General features: G+C 45.0%; 1 long non-coding RNA gene across 1 annotated transcript; it reads right to left on the minus strand.

Moving 5' to 3' along the window:
- Window positions 1-13392: 13392 nt before the first annotated feature.
- LOC124640464 lies at window positions 13393-15338 on the minus strand. Its single transcript, XR_006985553.1, has 3 exons — window positions 15121-15338; window positions 13744-13926; window positions 13393-13603 (listed from the first exon to the last, which is right to left on the minus strand). It is a non-coding gene; the product is annotated as an uncharacterized LOC124640464 (long non-coding RNA).

The following is a 15338-nucleotide window of genomic DNA, read 5'->3' on the forward strand; positions in this document are numbered from 1 at the left end:
GTCGATAGTTCTTCAGCTGGGTTTTGTCTCCCTTTTTGAAGAACAGGACGACAACACTCCTACTCCACGCCTCTGGAGTTCTCCCTTCAAACAGGACGGCATTAAAAAGCTTCTGGAGCTCCCCCAGTAAGGGGTTTCCTCCTGCTTTTAATAGCTCTGTTGTAATGCCATCCTCACCAGGGGCTTTTCCATTTTTGAGCTGTCTCAGAGCGATCTCGATTTCGCCACTGCTGACTTCTGGCAGGTCTTCGGTGAAATGGCGTGTTAATGTGGCTCTAGAATCCTCATTTCCGGGATCAGGTCGAGATGCATGCGATGCGTATAACCGGCCATAGAAATTTTCCACTTCCGAAAGGACTGCCGGCACCGAAGAAACGACTTCTCCACTTGTTGTGGTCAGCTTCGTCAAGTGGCTTCTTCCAAGAGATTGTACGAACACCTTTGACCCCCGATTCAGGTCAATTGCTCTTTCAATGGCAAGAGTATTGGAGCACCGGAGGTCGCGTCGTACGTGCTTGTTGATCTCTTGGTTTAGAGCCCGCTTAGCTGACGAAGTGACAGGCGGGTTTTCACGTCGTTTCTTCATAAGCCCTAATGTCTCTTCAGAAAGCTTTGATTTCTTGCCCTTACGCTGCATGTTACAGAATCTCGAACCTTCCTCCCTGAGGATCCGAACCACATATTCCTGGTTCTGGTTAACGTCTGTTGTGGTTTCCACGGCGGCAAATCGGTTCTCCAGATTTGACTGGAACGTTTCAGATCCTGTCATGGTTTGGAGCAGTGTTGGTCGGAGCCTGGCCTTCATCAGACGGAAACGTTCGGCCTTGAAGTTGATATTCAGAGAGCCTCGGACAAGTCGGTGATCGCTCCCGGTATTAAACCTATTGATCACGGAGACGTCTCTGAATATGTGCTTCTTGTTCGTCATGATGAAGTCAATCTCATTTTTAGTCATAGTGTCGGGGCTTTGCCACGTCCACTTCCTTTGGGGCTGCTTTTTGAAAAAGGAGTTCATCAAAAAGAGCCCCTCGCGTTCGAGGAAGTTGACGAGCATTTGCCCCCTATGATTCCTGCTTCCAAATCCATGGGATCCTACTGCCGATTAGCCGCAAATCTGTACTCCCACTTTAGCGTCAAAGTCCCCCATGACAACGGTGTAATGGGTCTTTGTAGTGAAGTGGAGGGCCCTTGATATATCATCAAACATATCCTCCACTTCATCGTCTGAATGTGTCGAGGTCAGTGCGTACACTTGCACTACCTTGAGGCTATACCTGTCGGTGAGCTTTATGATAAGGTACGCTTCCCTGTTCGACACACTAGACACCTCCACAACGTTATCAGCTAGGGACTTATTAACCAGAAACCCAACGCCACCTTGGGATTGTTGGTCTCCCTCTCGGAAGTACATTAGGTGACCTGATTCGAGGGTTATGGTGTCCTCCCCCTCTCTTCGAACTTCACATAACCCTAATATGTGCCACCTAATCTTCCCAAGTTCCACCTCGAGTTGCGCCAGATGCGAGTCAAGCCGTAGCGTGCGGCCGTTGTACGTCGCAAGAGTCAGTTGTGTTTGGTGGCCTCCCGTAACCCGGAGATTCTTTGCACCCCCTGTCCCGCCGTAACCACGGTCGCCACCGTGACCGGGAATAGCGGGACTGCCGGGAACTAGGGGCCGTGGCTTTTTTGTGCTGCTCATAGAGGTATTTAGCCTACCGCTATCACACTGGCCAGACGGGTTGATAGAGGGTTTTTTTTCGAGTTTTCCTTCTCTCGCACTGGTGTTCGGTGCATTTTTGACTCCATTAGTCGACTTCTACGACACCCACTGGAAGAAGGGGTAGCGACATATGTATTCTTAAGCCGTCGCTACACGGCTGCATCGGCCTACGGATAAACTTGGACAAAACCAAGGTCATGTTCAATGAACATGTTCTACCGGAACCGATTGCGATACACGGCGCCGCTCTCGAAGTTGTTCGGAAATATGTATACCTCGGACAGACATTGCAGTTAGGTAGAAACAACTTTGAGGACGAGGTGAATAGGAGAATTCAGTTGGGTTGGGCTGCATTTGGGAACCTACGTCGAGTCCTAACATCGTCGATCCCACAGTGCCTAAAGACAAAAGTCTTCAATCAGTGCGTCCTACCTGTCATGACTTACGGAGCCGAAACGTGGACACTGTCGGTACGGCTGGTTCACAAGTTTAAAGTCGCTCAGAGAGCTATGGAAAGGGCTATGCTCCGCATTTCTCTGAGGGATCGCATCAGAAATGAGGTAATCCGTCAGAGAACCAAGGTCATCGACATAGCCCACCGAATCAGCAAGCTGAAGTGGCAGTGGGCTGGCCATATTAGCCGAAGAACCGATAACCGTTGGGGTAAACGAGTTCTAGAGTGGAGACCACGCCTCGGCAAACGTAGTGTAGGACGTCCTCAGGCACGGTGGAGTGATGACTTGCGCAAGACGGCTGGCAGGAGCTGGATGCGAGAAGCCGAAAATCGATCTCAGTGGCGTGCACTTGGAGAGGCCTATGTCCAGCAGTGGACTGCGATAGGCTGATGCGAGCCCTGTAGTGAACCCGGCGGGTGTAGAGTCGGCTGGGTCGCGGCTGAAACTGATATATTAGTAAAGTGTAACATAATGCCGCGGGTGCATGAGCGAGGAGTTACCTGCGGTGTCCGCGGCGCAGTGGAGCGCCTCGCCAGCGTCACAGACGCGCCGGGTCACGTCAACTCCTCGCGGATTGAATGTCGCCGCTAACTGGGGCAGGTGTCAACTTGTGTATAAAGAAACTTTGTGCACTTACAAAAGTTATTTTTTAGCAAAGTTATTAAGGCACATTTGGTTTAACTGTGAAATACTTTACGCCCATCATTTCGTTTTTTTGTGGCAGTAGCTTGTATCTGCTTTCTGCTGCATGTTCGTCCTGTGTACGCAAAGTACTGCGAACGCGAAGCGAATTGAAAAATATTTGTAAGTATAAGCAACGCATTGCAGTCGCTTCGCATCCAAGACGTCCACTTAGGACTGAGGACGTACGCCTTAATTTTTAGAAAGCTTATCCTCTGTTGTTAAGTATTTCCCACGGCACTTGGATGAAATTAACAATAAAAAAATAAACTATTTACAGCATTCTCCGTGGCTATTCCTTTTATTAAGAACGACAAAGCCAACGACATAAAATACATATAAAAAATACCAGATTTCCCTTATTTTTTTATTATTAAGCTGAACAGACGATCATATTAAATTTTATGTGTCGAAGGGGATTCCGCACTGTGGGAGAACGACTGAAATTATCGTCACAATAATAACATCAAGTGGTGTGTGCACGTGGGGCGCACTGCCGCGGCACCGCGCCGCACCGCACCGCGTCGCGTCGCCTCGCACCGCGCCCGGCAGAGCCGACGCACTGTAAAATCGAATGTAATTAAAAATCTCGTCGAGATTACTGCTGGCATTGTTGAGCGCTGAACGCTTCATGTGGAATGGCCTATTATCGAAAATGCCCCACGAAAAATAACAAAAGCGATCACGATGCGCAGCGTTATGAAATGAAACGGAACGGCGGTGCGGTGCGGGGTCAGGGGGCAGACGAGCGCAAACATTAATGGCACCGACTCTATGTATCGATTCATTTAGTTTTTGTATTAGACGCCGTCAGCGGCAGCTGACGCCCGCCGGGGGCGCACTGCCCGCGCTGCACGCTGCTCTGCACTCGCGGCTCGCTTGCAAATTACCTACCTGCCTCCCATTTACAAACGACCAACTTGGAACTTTTGAACGCGATAATTTGTTTTTCTGGGTAAACGAGTGAACGACTAGTAAATTACAGTATTTTGTTAACCAGTACATAGTCAAACTAGTTTACCGACGAAATTGTACCTAATACAAGCAATTTGGAAAGTTGTGACGAGTCAACAGACCGTCTCACGACACGCTAACCAACTCAATGCCACTATGTTTTCTCTTAACTATCCTAAAGTGATAACAGGCTTTAAGTAATTACAAACGTATAGGTAGCTAGTAATAAAATTATTTATGTTAGGACGCTAGCATACCTATGTCATATATATATTACTAGGTCCTGGGTACTTTCGTGTGCTCATGTGCTGACAATCTGGGGGGAATAGAATTGTATCATGTGAAACCGATGATATATATTACTAGGTCCAGGGTACTTTCGTGTGCTCATGTGCTGACAATCTGGGGGGAATAGAATTGTCTCATGTGAAACCGATGATATATATTACTAGGTCCAGGGTACTTTCGTGTGCTCATGTGCTGACAATCTGGGGGGAATAGAATTGTCACATGTGAAACCGATGATATATATTACTAGGTCCTGGGTACTTTCGTGTGCTCATGTGCTGACAATCTGGGGGGAATATAATTGTCTCATGTGAAACCGATGATATATATTACTAGGTCCTGGGTACTTTCGTGTGCTCATGTGCTGACAATCTGGGGGGAATAGAATTGTCTCATGTGAAACCGATGATATATATTACTAGGTCCTGGGTACTTTCGTGTGCTCATGTGCTGACAATCTGGGGGGAATAGAATTGTCTCATGTGAAACCGATGAAGTATTTTGTAACGTGATCAACGACATCCTCCTTTTGAAGTCGTTGTCTGTAGAAAACGTTCGATTATGATCTCCTGTTAATTTTGATGTACTCGTACATTGTTGGTTCCCGTGGGGCCCATGGGGCCCATGTGGGCCGCTCTGTGTAGAGGATGTTCTCAGGCAGTTGAGGAGGCTGGGGCGAGGTCCGTGACCCGACACGGCGCGCCGCACAGCTGGCCGGAGAGCTGCTCGTCACACCGTCTCGTCGCAACTACTCTTGTTATTCACGACCGCCTATGGTGATGGACTGTCTGTCGATACTTCCTTGAGCGAAAATGTCAAGCAAATATTGTAAAGTAACAGCTCAAATTCATTTAATCTATGTATGTTTAAGTAACATAATGACATGAAATGACCCTCTTTCAATATAAATCGCGCTGTCTGATTCTTCAACAATGTTGTGATTTTAGTAGTAGGTAAAGTTATTTAAGCATCTGCTAACAGTGACGTACTTTAAGGAACAGAATGTGGCAGTGTGTACACAACCTAATGACGTAATGACATTGTTCCAGCAGCGTTTGTCTATCTAACGATGTATGAAACACGAAGTACGCCACTTGATACAATATTTGAGTACAGTAACAAAGGGGTCCCAGCGGCTGTTGTTGCGAGAGCTTAAGGATTAAACTGTGACGATATTCTTTGTCGACACAATGTACATAGTTTAATTGAAAGTCGCCTGGTTGCCATAGCCGCCGTGACAGACGTCGGAGCTGCTTCGCAATCCCACTTTAATTTATCACGAAATGTTGACACCGAATAGGGTTCGACAATGCGCACCGCTGCCTCGTCGACCACGGGCTCGCAAACCTCGATCCTATTTATTTACATCACCATCCATTGCTGCTCTCGTTAAATGTTACCTGCACGTTTTCCGATACAACCCGCAAGGAACATCGTTGCGTTTGTTCAGAACGGTTCTCGGTTGTATCCTTGGTGGGTGATCGGCTAGGACTCGATTCCAAGTCCACAAAGCCTTACACAAAAAGTAAATAAAAAAATTCTTTCATCTGGGATTGACGTCGCACCGGCTTTGATGGGAACATTGGGGGCCTGTTATTATAAGTTACTCGTTATTTATAAATCGGCGGGATAATGGCCGCCCTGTCAAACTCACCATTCATTATAATATCACACAGAAATATATCAAAGATTCTGGAGCGGAGGGTGACAAGCTCCCTTCTCTTATTACATAAATAATATACAATGTAGAGTTTACTTTCACATTGAATCACGAGAACCTGATACTTTTCAGTGTATCTGCCAGCGAGCAGTGCGGGTGGGTTATCGACCAGTGCCGGGGCGGGTTATCGACCGCTGCAACATGACAATCAGCATCGGCATTGTTGTACATTTTCATGAGCAAGTTCCCGGCGCGGAGCCACTCGCCAGCTGCGCCCGGAGCCGGCGACGGCTGTTGCTGCCAGGCAGGACGTTCTAATCTCAGATAAGATTCATCAGTTGCGCTCACCAGCTACTCCAATAATCTTTCAAAACTCTATGTTAATACGGGTCACAATACATCCATTTAAAGGAACACTCGCATTGAAAGCTCGGAGTCGGGTGACAGTGCTACTCTGAAAACACACAATGAAAATTACAGTAGCTTCTAAGAATAATAGATATGAAACGTAACGTTGACAAAGGCATATTTAGCAATGAATTGTTTAGCACGAAGCCAAGAGCAGTGAGGCGAGCAGTCGCGCACTGCCGCGGCAGGCCGGCACAATGGCACTCTTATCACTCGCTCAGCATGTCGCTGTGTCTGGTCGCATGGTCGCTATGTCGCTATGTCGCATGGTCGCTATGTCGCCCGGTCGCCTGGTCGCGCCGGAACGCACCGTTTCGTTTGTTGGAAGCACTTCATTGTGTCGGATTCGGTAATGAGTTCGGATAATTATTGTTTTCAAAACAACTGTCCTCAGGCGACGCGCTCGTTTCCTTGGGAATTACTCACTGATATCTCTCATTATTTCGCTGATCAACTCATTAACTTTTCTTCAAATCACCGTATTTTAATGGTTATTTCTTATTTTTTTTAAATATGGCTATTATAAGTAGGCTAAAACAGACTTTTGATTGTCAGATTCTAGATGAAACTATTGAAATTCGGTATGTAATACAACCATACTTACCGAATTCCGATAGTTTGATCGGGCGCTTAATCAATACGAATATATCCTGTTATTTTAAATTGTGTGATGGCACAACGTGTTTTCAATCAATTTTATGAATTCATTGCGCCAACGAGGTCCTCCACATCAAGTAAATGGTGATCAAAATCAAAATCAAAATCAAAATCAAATTGTTTTTATTTCAAATAGGCCTTTGCAGGCTCCTATGAAACGTCAAATTAATTAATTGCACGGTTCCAAAAAGTTGGTCTCATGGAGAAGAGCCGGCAAGAAACTCCATAGACACTCTTTTAAAAGTAAAATTTTCACAAATATTCTCACAACAATAAACATAAAAATAGTAAGCTGATAAAATTATACAATGCAACTGAAAGATAACAGTGAATCAATACAATCCAAAGAGATCGTTGAGGTGTCGTGCTGGGGAAAGATGCTTCGTATCCCTTGAACAGCATTTCGGACCTTCGTCTCCATATTGAGAGAACTCAACCTAGAATTCTGGCATACTTCGGCCACATTGCAAGAAAGGATGGTGACCGCCTTGAGACGCTCATCGTGACCGGTAAAGTACAGGGGAAGAGACTTCGTGGACGCAGCTCAGTACTATCACTCTTGACTTGAAGATGGCAGGAAATCGTCTGTGAGGAAGTGATAAAGGTAGGTCCCGAGCCTCAGCATTGATGTAACGTTTCCGCTGAAGGAATATGAGTGGGTGGAGGCGTGCAGCAGCGGGCTGCATCGCTAGCAGTGCGCCGCCAATCGATACACATGGCGGCGTCATGTTCCCGCTCCGGACCTGTCAGCCAGAAGGCGAGCCACCCACACACTCACACATCTTTCTGACAGACTTAATTACGACATAGTGTATTATGTAACCACTCATTTCTTTATAATATCAGTGATATCGAATTTGAAATCTGTGATAAACCAAGGATGATGGCATTACACTATCAAAAATATTTTAAACCTAATTAACATCGATTCGATGTGCCTTCCTACTAGTAGTTTATAATTAAGTTCGTAAGGGTCAAAGTTAGTAATCCACCAGCTAGCATCAGAAGCAAGGCCAAGTGGACCTTCTGCGCTGCGTTGCTGAGGCGGAGTCACGTCGCGAGTCACCTCTCAAGTTTCAAGCATACGCGCCGCCTCATGCCTCGCTCGCCTGCCTCGAGCCTTCCCGCCTGCCTCGCCTACTCGCCTCGCCGCTCAAAAGCCTGTCTGTTTCAATTTATTGCCCGCACTGAGCTATCTTGAAATGAAGTTTTCGTTTGATTGATCACGACCAAGTTCGTGTAATGTTTCATTCATGAGCATACGTTTTTAAAATTGAAGTGTTCGGGTGGCTGGCAGTGTGTGGACGTGGCGCCTCTTGCCGCGCGCGGGTAAACACTCGGTGACGATCATAACATCCCCACTGCAAACTTAGTTTATCGGCCCATTCTCAGTGAAGCGTTTTGTTGATTCGGCATCCATTGTCACAAACACAATAATGGCCGCTTGTGAAATAAAATTCTGATGAAATGTTGATACCGATATAAGGCCGCGGTCACACTGATCGCTCCCTCGCGGGGTGAGGGTGGGCCCGGCTACCCGGCGCCCGGGCCCCAGCGATCTAATGCCTGTAATACCATCAGGTAAACGGGCCATATCAACATTTCGTAGGAATCATCAACGAAACGATATCGGTTACGCAATACCTACGCATGAAGTAACTAAGTAAGTATGTACCTACTCGTGTGGGATGTTAAGAAATAAACTACGTTATGAGGGATATAAGGCGCCATTATTGTATTTTATGGTATTTTTATGAAGCCAAGTATGCCAGGCACCTAATGTATGAATAGTCTATTTTTCCATTCGGTTTATAGCGTCGTCTTCATAAAGTTTGCAGTGGCTGTATCGAGCGACCCACTTCCACCTTCGACCACGTGCTTCTTCATATTCAGATGATCATATGTGTGCTCGCTATCGCACAGTCGCGACATTCGTTTATTATTATCATATGTATTATTAGAAAAACTCTTTACAATCGGCAGCAATCTCGTATTCATGTTTCCCCGGCACTGCACAAAAAAGCCGTAATTTTAATGGCTCCCCGAAGTGCTCGAGCAGTAAACGGGAACAAAAGAGCACCCCAATTGGGTATCGCGCGGCTCTCCAACTAAATTGCTTGTTTTTTGTGCGAAAACGTCGGCGGCACTGGCGGCTCAGCGCACAATGGCTCATTATAGCGCTCCCCGAGCGCCCGCAACCCAGCCCGCACCCCGCCCGCAACCCGCACGCTGCCCGCACGCAGCAAGCACGCATCCCGCACGCAGCACGCTCGCAGACCGCATGCAGACGGCACGACCAGAGCGGTCCGCGCGACAGCGACATTCATTGCCTAAACAACTTTACGACCTTTCTTTTACGATTGACAATTAAAATGTCGTTCGGCCATTCAGAGAATGCGTTCCTGACACGTCGCGATTGAACTGACGACGTAACTTTGCAATGGCGTTGCAGTTACGATAAAAATATTTTTGCTGGTTGTTTACCGTTTTAACAATTGAGGAGCATTAAAACAACATTATTATATCAATAATCAATGAATGTAGTTACGTCGTCAGTTCAATCGCGACGTGTCAGGAACGCATTCTCTGAATGGCCGAACTATAACGACTTAACTTCGAGCGAGCATAAAAATGTTTTCGAAGGTTTTATCGAAGATTCTTTGCATTTTCCACGCTCATTGTCGTTAGCCGTTGTGTTGCACTCCAAACTCGACAATGTAATTAAATATCGAAAAATTTCAGGCAATCGGCGAGATGTCGGTATCAATCATCAGACGACACTGATCTCACAGCATCCACAATTGATACCGAGCCGTCGGATAAAATATCTCAGGAACACCACTCTACTTTAAATACTCATCAATATGTATTATGTAGCCGCTCGGTGTGAAAATGGCTGCCAATCAAACTGGTTACTCGTAGTCTGTTGTTGTGAGTGCGCGGCGATTTAGTTATTAAGGCGACGAATTGGTCAACAATAATTCCATAACCGGCACGCGCATCTAAGGCGCCAAAAGGGGTCGGAGCGTCTGAGCGGGGCGAGGATAACAATACGCGCGCTAGCTTATAACTAAAAGTCGTAAGCGACAAAATGGTTTTGTAATTTTATTATTTAGAAATGATAATTTGATAAAAATTCCTTCTACAATTTTAAAGAGTATGTATATACTCAACTACTAAAAAAGTTAAGAGAATCTCTTTTTAAAAAGAGGTATGTTTGATATATTTTTCTCTGTTATAAAAGTTACCTAATCATGTTTTGACGTCTATCAAAATAAGGTTTATATCATGATTTTTCAGGTAACCAACTTGTATTTTGATCCGTTTTGTATTTACTGAGAAAAATTGAGATCCTTGGCGCCAAAAATTCCAATTCGTCCTCTTAACTCAAAAACGTAGTCGGCTTAGGAAGGGCCGCCCGGCCGGGACACTGCGGGGACACGCTCGTGTCCTCCTTACTCAAGATACGAGCAAGGACGAAGCCACCACAGCTGACGACACACGCTTCTATCTTATGCGCATTCACTCCTTTTACTGAAATTGCTTTTTCCTTTGATTTCATAATTTATTTATTTATTTAACTACCTACTATGGAGGACTAACAGCTAAAAAAACACAGACAGGGAACAGTAAGTTAATCTGAGAGACAATAACAAGTCCTCAAGATACAGGACAATACTATATTCTATGGACACTTAAGTACAAAGAAAGGAATACTTGTTAAATCATTAACCTTAATATAAGTTGAAAGCTAAATGAAAAAGTTTCGGCATAAGCGCTTTCTGATCGGGGACACACTAGTTAGAAATTGATCTATATCATGCATCTTACACAATCTGTTGTGCTTGCACGCACAATGTACGAATTCTGTCTATAATTTGTTGAAGATAATGGCACACGCAAAAGTGGATTAAACCTTCTAGACTTCCTAGAAGCATTAAAATAAAATTTGGACAGAATATCAGGACAATCGATACAATTGTTGAAAATCTTCATCGAGCCAACGCAATCGGAAATCACGCGGCGATTAACTAGAGGCAGTAATGATAATAATATTTTTTTACAGAGGTTGAGGTCGTTTTTAGTATAATACCTGATTAACTAGCTAGAACATAACTGATCTATACTAAAGACGTGTTCCATAACGAAAATCGTAATAACCGTGCACGAAGCTGAATAGACATCCTGTAGCCTGCAGCATGGCAGCCATGACGCTCGCAGTCCGCCCACGGAGCGCAGTGCTCCGGCACTCGCCCGCGCCGCGGCTGCGCTCGGGGGAACCAGGTGATTTACTTCAGATTCTCTTCATACACCTGAACGAATTGAGCGAGCCCTGCTAAGCGTGTCGTAAATATTATTATTTATGAACGAGCCACCTTTCTCGTCGGAGCAACCTTTTCATTCATTGTGCAAAGGTTTTGTTCGGGACCGGCTCTGCGGTACAATATCGGAGCTCGGTAATGTGAAATGTTCGTTGCACGTGGCACGCAATCATGTGTAACAACTGACACAATGCGAGGAACCGCTCCACCTACCGATGCAGAAACACATTCTTTGTGTATGTTCCGAAGAAGCTCAGGTCTCTGTCTTACTAACTGGTCATGTTTAGTCGCTCTAGAATACATTTGGAATTGATTTGTTCCCCACAAGCATTCGGAGCCAGACAGGCCGAAATATAGAAAAGTGTGAGCAGTCGGCAAATAGGTCGGCGGCATGAGAGCAGAGTGACCTACATGTGCAGCCGCGGCCGTGGCTAAGTGCCGGCTCTGTGCACGCCTCGCGATGCGCTCACTATTATGCAAGTGTGCTACCCTCATCTACCAACCAACGTTATGCTTTCTGTTCTATTTCTTCGTGAGCAAATGTTAAACTTATTATTGGACAACAAGTTTTCCCCAAACCAAGAAACCTTCTTTAATGAGGCCCAAAACTTGCGAGCCTCATTAAAAAAAGTTTCTTTATCTCTTGTAAGAATAAAACGATAATTGTTTCTGCCTCATGTGCCTCTCTGCCTTCACCACTATGGGTTGAAGGCGTGACGTTAACAATTAAGAAAACAATGGTACTTATGCAATTTATTGTAGGTTCCAATTTGAAGTTTTGTTTATTTATTACAATACAAATATTATACATGTAAAGTGAAACCACATTACATTCTTCGTCACTATTATTGCGTTATGATATGTGCCCATATCTTTATTATCTTCATAGAAGTAGACAATGAATTTGTAAGACGGACAGAGCCTGTCCCCCGTTCTCGTGTGCGAGCACTCGTTTGAATATCAAACAGAGCATTTTTTCAGGATAGGTAACATAACTAAATATGTGCATGCATTGCTACTTGGAATAATCCCTTATCCGGAAAGGGACGGAATACTTAAATGTGAACGCGCCACAAGCGCAGACCTGCCACAACGCCAGCCCATATGTGAACTAATTCAATGCGGCTGTAACTTCAATACTATGCAGCGCTCATACCTGGCGCGATGAAGAAGTGGCTGAAGCAGTGGGCACATCATGTACCCTGTGTCTGTGTGCGTGATGCGGTGATAGCGCGGCTAATGCGGCGGCGCACGTATCTCTCATCTGGCGATGCGATCGCGTCACGCGAACTACCCGCACGATGTTCTGCCGCCCATTGTGTGCACACCATATTTCTCACATGCATGCATTTCTCCACAAACTAGTGAAATATCGGTTCATGGAATACCATCAATCGGATACCAAGTGCCACCACTATTACACGTATTTTATGCAAGTTCTCTCTCGGCGGCGCGGCGGTCCGCCTGATCTCTTATAGACTAAGTTCTAAGTCGGTTTCTGCTTTGAAGCTACATCGATCATTGAACGCTTGAAATAATGCCTATTTTACAATTTTGAAAAATCCTTTTCATTATTGAGGGATTGAAAATAATTATTTATATACAACCACGCAGATACGATTTTTATCAGACTAATGTAACGTCTCATATGTATGTGTTCCTACTTACTGACAACAGTGTTAATGTTAGCAGCTCCGGGCTCCCATTATTTACAATAGTTTGTCCACAATCTCGTTCGCAAGACCGAATTTTCTAATAGATTAGGATTAAGGACTGTTACCTGAACATGAAATTATTATCGCCCCGTTGTGCATTGAAATCACTTTTAATAAGCATCATCAGAAGGTATACACGCTATCTTTTAATCTGTAATAGAATACAATAGACGACCGCCGCCGGCTGTTCACCAGTAAACACAAACAGAAGGCCCACTGAGGATGTCTGAAATAAAACGGGTAAAACCAAACTAGACGGACTAGATACTTATTCTTCAAACCAAAAGGGACATTTAGTACCTGTGCATTGAGTATAGGAAGCTTATCAATAAATTAATCCGTATAAATCTAATTTAAAAGTGAGAATAAAGGCTCCCGAGAAAGCCAATCCATGAAAACAGTGGATAATGTAAGGCAGTTGTGACCATCACAACTGCCTTACATTATCTTGGAACAGAATATCTGTCTGAGTTTTACGTTTGTTGTGGTGTAGTTGTGGGACGTGGGTCTTTCTACATTACATACGTTATAATCCGCCCTGTGGGTCGCTGCAGGCGCTCACATCACGTCCCGCCGCGGCCGCCCCGCGCCGCCCCACCGCCGCCCCGCCGCCCCGCCGCCGCGCCGCAGCCGCAGGCACTAATATCACAAATGTGCAGTAATTGCGCCGTCGCCGACACTCGCCGATCCGATCCGCATCCAAGCAGAGCCCGGGCACCCACATGCTTTCCACTCGCACGGCGCTACGGAAAAATATCATCTACTAATGAGAGATGCACTGTGTGCCAGCGTGTCTGACACAAACACTGCGTGTATTATGAGATAATTAATTCTGCAATATGTTCCGTGGAATTTATTACCTGTAGGTAAATAAAGTTGATACCTCTAATATAGGAGCGGTGATCATCGAGAGCTCGAGTGAGCTCGGCCGAGTTCGGTCGCTCACCAGTTTGATTTAATCCGCAGAGGAGACATGAGGGCGCGCGCGTGCATATCCGAACTGACAGTAATAACAACAAGCAGCTTATCTCGTTTGATACCCAGTCAGTGCTGTTCCCGCCCGTACCTGGAGGATGTCTGACACCTTTATTTCGTTTCCTTTTTGTTTTGGCAACTTTGCAAGAAAAAAGTGTTATCCTACCTTTGCGGAATTAGGGTTGCTCTACTCTTTTCCTGTGACAGAAGGTGGTTGTTTGATTTTCTATTTATTTCTATTGGATCATTAATTGGTTATCTAAACAGCAACTCACTTGCCAGAGCCCTCTTTTGGGGATCTCAGATATATACATATACATACTTACATCTACATCGGACATGTAAAATAAATGGGACATGCTTGTTTATGAAGCGGACCATTGTAATTGCAAAGCCGCATACTATTTTGTGTATATAGGGCTGCCATCCGTCCGGGTTTCCCCGGATTTGTCCTCGTTTGGAAGCCGTCCGGGGGCCGTCCGGGCGGGGTTTCAAGAAGTGTCCGGGAAAAACCCGGACACTTTTTATGTAAGGAAACACCTCATTCAATTTAAGTATATGTTAATAGTAAATGGATTACAAATTAGGTATTATTTTGTTTTAAAAAATCGTACTCGTTCGTGGAAAAAATGCGATTTACGCCAAATGTCCGGGTTTTTTTAATGTTTGTCCGGGTTTGGCGAAATTCGAGATGGCAGCCCTATGTATAGGTAATCAGTTTTATTCACCATCCTCCGAGCCCTTTTCCCAACTATGTTGGGGTCGGCTTCCAGTCTAACCGGATGTAGCTGAGTATCAGTGCTTTACAGTTTCATTAATAGTACAATGTATCGTTGTTGAGGCTTAAAATTACATTATCCTCTTTCTTGAGTTGTAAAGATTTCAGTTACAGCATTTCTTTTCCTTTTATAGGTACACACATATTTTATTAGGTAGTGTTCATTCTCTTCGTATTGTTGTTACTATAGGAACCTACATTTATGACGAGTTCAGCATCTCCTGCTGGATAACTTGAATTCAATTGCAGTCCAGCAGGAGATGCTTTAATTGTCACTCACACTCACACAAGATGACACATACCTAATAACTTGTACTTACTCAATATTGGTACCGAAACATAGCGCACTTCGTTTAATGATAAGATCCTCATGATGTCTATGTTTAACAAATAAATATTTCTAGATTTCTAAGTAATTCTGACCTGGTAAGTACCTAGGTATCCAAAGTAAACCTGACCAAATAGTTTACAAGATATAGGTACTTACTAAGTTGAATGTCTTTGTACCTGACAGACGAGTCGGAGGACACCTGAGACGCGTCTGAAATTCCATAATATAGGAATATGTGTTGAAGAACCAAGGCAACTCGAATGACAGCCGCTGAAACCCGGCCCGGTAAGGGAACACGGCGTGACCGCGCACACATGCGCGCTGCACGCACACACGCGCACGTTACACGGACGGCGTTCACAGGGAGATCACGTAATTTAATATATGCTCGTCC

The sequence above is a fragment of the Helicoverpa zea genome, chromosome 20 (assembly GCF_022581195.2).
Source record: "Helicoverpa zea isolate HzStark_Cry1AcR chromosome 20, ilHelZeax1.1, whole genome shotgun sequence".
Taxonomy (NCBI): domain Eukaryota; kingdom Metazoa; phylum Arthropoda; class Insecta; order Lepidoptera; family Noctuidae; genus Helicoverpa; species Helicoverpa zea.